We start from the raw sequence: 6,513 nt of genomic DNA, 5'->3' as shown, positions 1-6,513 counted from the left end.
ATATGGCTGAGATACCCGCCACCCCCTCTCAACACAATCCCCAAAGGATGGGAAACCGGAAACAGTTCTGAAGTTTTTGGAAGAGGGAGGGAGTGACCCTCCCGGCCGTATTTATTAAAATATGAAACAAAATTAAAACATTAAATCAACAGTTTCATATTAATGTACAATTTCATTACCACATTGCGATGTTTGGCTAACCTTAACAGATTCTCTAATACAAAGGTTCTCCTAGCCGAACTAACATCCTACAAAACATTTACTTGAAACTTTGAAATTGTACATCCTAACGTTTAAGGGCCAACGGCAAGGTCGTAACCGGTGTCAAGATCCCTAACCCAGAAATACCCCTCACTTGTGAGGGGCGACCGCACAGAGGCGTACCTCAAGTGCAATTACCAATTTCCCTTGACTTGACGGGGGCCCCACTAAAACTCGACGCCACTTAAAGGTCGTACGAGGACTCGTGTGAGGTATCTAGAAGGTAGCGTAGACCCCCCCCAAACCCCACACAACTTACCACATCTGCCGTCGCAGACGTCCTGGCCCCGGGAAATTCCCCAGGAGGGGGCTGTAACCCCTCCTACCCAGGAAGGGGCCTTGACCGCCTTTCCTTTTCTTTCGGCGACCCATCCTTAGAAGGGACCGCCTCCCCGTTGAGGGGCCAATGGCCACCTCCCCCGAGCGCTCCAATCCGTGTTGGGTGACGCCCACTCATAGGGATCTACCAATTAGTGCTCACCGATCACGACCTTACCGCCCGACCAAAATAAATACGACAATGCTAACTAAATGACTAAACTACAAAGACATTGGCAACTATAACTGTATTAAAAGCATGCTTACCAATGAACACTAAAGCAGAATTTCTTTATTCGCGAAACATAACACAAATCGACCATTCTTTATTACATACTCCAAAATTCATCACGATAATACCACAACCTGTAAACGAAAATCAAAGTTATCCATCAACTTTATTAAAACCACTTGCTGTCCTCAGGGGCTGGTGGGTGGGTCAAAATTGGCTCTTCGTTCCGTCTCGAGCTCACGTGCAGCGAGGAGGTGCAGCTTCAGAGCACAGGAACAAGAGGATGCCTTCTGGTCTTGCTTCTCCTTTTATCCGTCTTCAGGGCGGGCGTAGACCCGCCCCTGCCTGCCCCAAAGGGCGTGGCCAGCCGCGTCAGTGTCTAGGCCAGCCCACTCTAGGGCGGGAAAAAGCGCGCCCCGGCTACGCCGCTTCGGGCATACCAGCCGAGACTCGCTTCCCTCCCAAGATGGCTTCCCGGGGGGATCGTGGTACTCCGCCATACGTTCGGGGGGACCGAGTGGTCGCCCCTTTCCATATGGCTGAGATACCCGCCACCCCCTCTCAACACAATCCCCAAAGGATGGGAAACCGGAAACAGTTCTGAAGTTTTTGGAAGAGGGAGGGAGTGACCCTCCCGGCCGTATTTATTAAAATATGAAACAAAATTAAAACATTAAATCAACAGTTTCATATTAATGTACAATTTCATTACCACATTGCGATGTTTGGCTAACCTTAACAGATTCTCTAATACAAAGGTTCTCCTAGCCGAACTAACATCCTACAAAACATTTACTTGAAACTTTGAAATTGTACATCCTAACGTTTAAGGGCCAACGGCAAGGTCGTAACCGGTGTCAAGATCCCTAACCCAGAAATACCCCTCACTTGTGAGGGGCGACCGCACAGAGGCGTACCTCAAGTGCAATTACCAATTTCCCTTGACTTGACGGGGGCCCCACTAAAACTCAACGCCACTTAAAGGTCGTACGAGGACTCGTGTGAGGTATCTAGAAGGTAGCGTAGACCCCCCCCCAAACCCCATACAACTTACCACATCTGCCGTCGCAGACGTCCTGGCCCCGGGAAATTCCCCAGGAGGGGGCTGTAACCCCTCCTACCCAGGAAGGGGCCTTGACCGCCTTTCCTTTTCTTTCGGCGACCCATCCTTAGAAGGGACCGCCTCCCCGTTGAGGGGCCAATGGCCACCTCCCCCGAGCGCTCCCATCCGTGTTGGGTGACGCCCACTCATAGAGATCTACCAATTAGTGCTCACCGATCACGACCTTACCGCCACAGGCCGGATAGTTGATCGGCTATCCGGACCCCCCACACAACTCCTACCTAAAGGTCATGTTATAACGTTTTCAGCCATGCTAGGAAGTCTCCTATGAGTAACTCATTCCCCACCGGAGACAAATGTACACCATCCCCCAAATACATACTGTCATCATTAATACACCCATGCGAAATATAATGCAGTGTCTTGGAACGGGAACAGTCTACTGACTTTGTTATTAAGCTTTCTAACAGAATGATTCAAAGCGGGAACAGAAATAGCCCCCCGCCACACCTTTCGTGGTATCATATGGGACCACGCAATTATGCACCCTGGAACTCTCCTCGCTAACCAACTTACAGTGGAAAGCATCGCCTCGAGGAGAAGTCGTCTACCAGTGGTGACCAAATCATTGCCCCCAAGATGTACTATGACTATAGACGGCGGTGACCTCGTCCGCCCTAACAAACCCTCGAAAAATGATTGAAACTGGTCAATACAGAGACCGCCCTTTCCGTAGAAGGACACCCTGTACCCGTATTCCCCAGCTACGTGAATCATGTCACCTGCCTTGAATACGTCCGCGGCACGCCTCACGTATGAGTGGCCCACGACCCACACCTCCTTTTTCACAGCCGGTGATGTCTGACCGCTGGCCTGGTGTTGGGTCGACTGCATAGTCCGCCCCGCCTCGTAGGCTTGCGCAACTGAAAACCAAACAAAAACAAGAAGCGTGAGTACATCGTTACAGCTTTACAACATGTGCAACCGCACATACCTTTTATAACAATTGGAGGACCAACGCCCCATCCGTTTAACTTGTTCCACATTCAGACCCCTGGCTGTAGCTTCTGTAGCAGCTCCTATCCGAAAGGAATGGGTCCCAAACTCGCCCGGGTTCAAGCCCGCAGCGGCAATCGACATCGCAAGCACTCGCTGAAACTGAAATTTTGTCAGTGGGGTGGCGTCAGCGTGTCTCAACAAGGTCCCCCCCCATGATGCCACCCTTCATGCTAGGTAATCTTCTAAACACTTACCGGACACATGGAGGACCCGGGAATCCTGCGTATGATTATGCAGTCACCCATCCCACATTGATCGGTCTTGGACCTGACAAATGAGACAGTCATTGTCTCCCCTCTGATCTGGACGTGCTCCTGGCACAAACCTCCTGTCACGTCCTGTTTGTTCCTCGCCACTAGTTCGCTTACCCGCATCGCCCCATGAAATGCCAGCGTAAAAGCGGCTCGGAATAACACTGTCTCATACTGAGATGAACATGTAGCAGGGAGTGTAGATAACAACAGGGCCAACCTATCCAAACCTATCGGGCGCCTCTCATCTACTCTGCGACCCTCAAGGCGTTGCCACCCACGTAGCGCTTTTTGTACAACGAAAGACGCTGTCGGGTCCTGGATCCCATGAGCCCTAGCCACAAAGGAAATGGCGGCCCGATGCCTCTGAGCCGTGGCCACCGATTTCCCGGCCAGATGTAAGGACATCAGAAAATTTACCACCCATTCCTCGTGGCCCCAAAGCCCCTCTCTATCAGTCCCCAAAAAGGCTAAGACCGGAACGCCCCTTCATATGCCTTCCTCGTCCTGGGTGCTAAACTCTCTCCCACGAGGTTGCGAAGTTCGGGGCACCGAGAGACCAGAGAGCTTCGGGAAAGGGTGCCGGCTCCGGGTCCGCTGTGGGAAGAAAACCCCAGAAAGCCTGCATACGAAAACGAGACAGTGCATCAGCCGCCTGGTTCATTACCCCCGGGACATGTCTTGCTTTGAATAGCACATTCAGTTGCATACACAGTAAAACAATTTCCTTGAGCAGTCTCAAAATCAATTTGCATCGTGCTGCCTGGCTATTGATACACTCGACCACGGTCATATTGTCAGACCAAAATACCACAGAGTGATCTTTGAACCCTTCGGGCCAAGTTCTCAGGGCCACCAAAATGGGGAAAAGTTCCAGGAAAGCGATGTTACTTGTCAGTCCATTGTCATGCCACCATGCCGGCCACTTTTGTGCCGACCATCTTGTGCCGAAGATGGCACCAAAACCTATGCTCCCTGCCGAATCTGTCCATAGCCCCAGCTCCTCAGAGGACACGGCCGGTTTGTTCCAGACGACTCGACCATTGAAATCCTCCAGAAATGCCAACCAAATGCGCATGTCCTGGCGGACCTCAGCCGAGAGCCTTGTGCGATGATGGCCCTCCTTCAGGCCGACCATGGCTTGGGCAATCGAACGGGAAAAGGGGCGGGCCATTGGTATAACCCTCAGGGCAAAATTCAACTGTCCAACTAACTGCTGCAATTGATGCAGCTTAACCTTAGATCCACATATACACATTTGCAGGGCTGCCCTGAACTTTAACACTTTGTCAGCTGGTAAACGAAAACAACCTTCTCTGGAGTCTAACTCGATCCCCAGAAACTCGAGGCAAGTCGAAGGACCCACAGTCTTACCTGGTGCCAATGGCACGCCAAACTGATTCATTAAGACACAAAATTCGGCCAAGGCCTGACCACATTCCGGATCCCCGGCTGCCCCCAGGAACAAAAAATCATCGAGGTAATGCATTACATGTTGGAAACCCGTCTTCTTTGTGAAGACCCATTGTAGAAAAGTACTGAATTTTTCGAAATAGGCACAAGATATAGAGCACCCCATCGGCATACACCTATCCATGTAATAATGACCCTGAAACATGAAACCCAGGAGACGCTGATCGTCTGGATGTACCGGGAGCAACCGGAACGCTGACTCGATATCCGATTTTGCCATCAGCGCCCCGGGCCCCAGGCGATTCAAAATGGCTACGGCCTCATCAAAGGATGCGTACCGCACCGAACACACTTCCGGGTCTATCGCTTCGTTTACAGAAAGACCACGTGGAGCTGATAAATTATGTATCAGCCGGAACTCACCCGGGTCCTTCTTGGGAACCACTCCTAAAGGAGAACAAACAAAGTTATGCACCGGGGGTACACTAAACGGGCCGGCAACCCGACCTCGAGTAACCTCCTTCCGGATCTTATCCTGTACCACGGTCGTATGCTGCAGGACCGAAAGCTGATTTTTACATTTCTCCACACCCTGAAAGTCCCCTACTGGGATGCGGAAACCATAAGAAAACCCGTTCCGCAACACCCCAGCAGAAGTACGATCCGGGTATTCACTGAGCCAGGGAATCATCGCCAAGGTATCAATCGGGGTAGGTAAAGGCGCCCCTCGGACTATTTTAGACCTGTTTGGCGCCTCCTCTACCCCCGTTATCACCCGTTTTGGCTCTGCACGTGGACTCAGGATGGGACGTTTGCCCACACCCACTACATTCGTGTCTAAATTTGCACGATCCCTGAGGCCTAGTACATTTACCCCTGTTGAAATTCCAACAAACCCCCCTTTTTCCTGTATTGCCGGCAGGCCTCGAGTAATTATCGGTACCCGCACCTGATCGAAAGGGCGTCCCCGCATACTGGCGGGAGGATTCGCCAACGTTACTCCCCACCAATGGCACTTTCAACATACCAGTCTCCTTCATTTTATCCCATGACACAGAATCATAACAATCCCAAGTTAAGCTTTTATCATGTTCTTTAGCCTTTCTAAAAAGATTATCATAGCAGAACCAATGATTACCCTCGTGTGATGTCGAGTACCCCATGATTCGTGACTGATAAGTCGGCAATTCGGGTAGCAACTCGGGCCTCCGTTCCCCCAAGATCGACGTAAAAACCCCCCATGCTTTGCCCCAATTGCCAATGTTTTCATTTACCTTGAAGGCGGCCATTTTCGCGCGCCAAACACTCGGATGCATGAGGTCCTTCTGGCCCTTAACATGCTCCACCTCATAGTGATCAGTAAGCAACGAAAAGATGTTTACATACTCCCCTGCCCAAATCTTCTCTTTAATAGCCAAAGGAACATGCTGACCCAACTTTTCCCTACGAGAGGGTGCTGACTCGTCCCTCGCAATCGGCAATGGCCGCTTACCTGAACCGGACGCTGCCTCTGCGGTCGAATTCGTCCCCTGTGGCTTGTCTACTGCTGCAGCCGGCGTGGACACCTTCGCTGCTTCCCGTTTCTCACGCAGTTGCTTCATCAGCACCTGCGCGTCGGCAGCCGTGGCGCCCTCGCTACCGTCACCCAACCACGCTGCCAGTTGTGCTGCCAGCTCGGGCGGCATATCTTCCCTGGACACGGGGGTGACCACAACGGGAATCGGATTCCCTTCCTCCGGCACGGGAGTGGGTGCCTCGAGCGGGGCACTAGGACCCGGGATGTCTTCCCCAGCTGCTCCCCTCCTGGGCCTCTTGTTTTTTCCTCCCGGGGCTGCTCCTGCCAAAGGACGTTTCGGCCCCCCTTCCTCGTCTTTATCCATCCGTCGTTTTAGGTCGGTCACCTCCTTCATGAGAAC

The sequence above is a fragment of the Lissotriton vulgaris genome, chromosome 3_1 (genome assembly GCF_964263255.1).
Source record: "Lissotriton vulgaris chromosome 3_1, aLisVul1.2, whole genome shotgun sequence".
NCBI lineage: Eukaryota > Metazoa > Chordata > Amphibia > Caudata > Salamandridae > Lissotriton > Lissotriton vulgaris.
The sequence above is the reverse complement of the archived record's forward strand: the minus strand, read 5'-3'. Positions refer to the sequence as shown.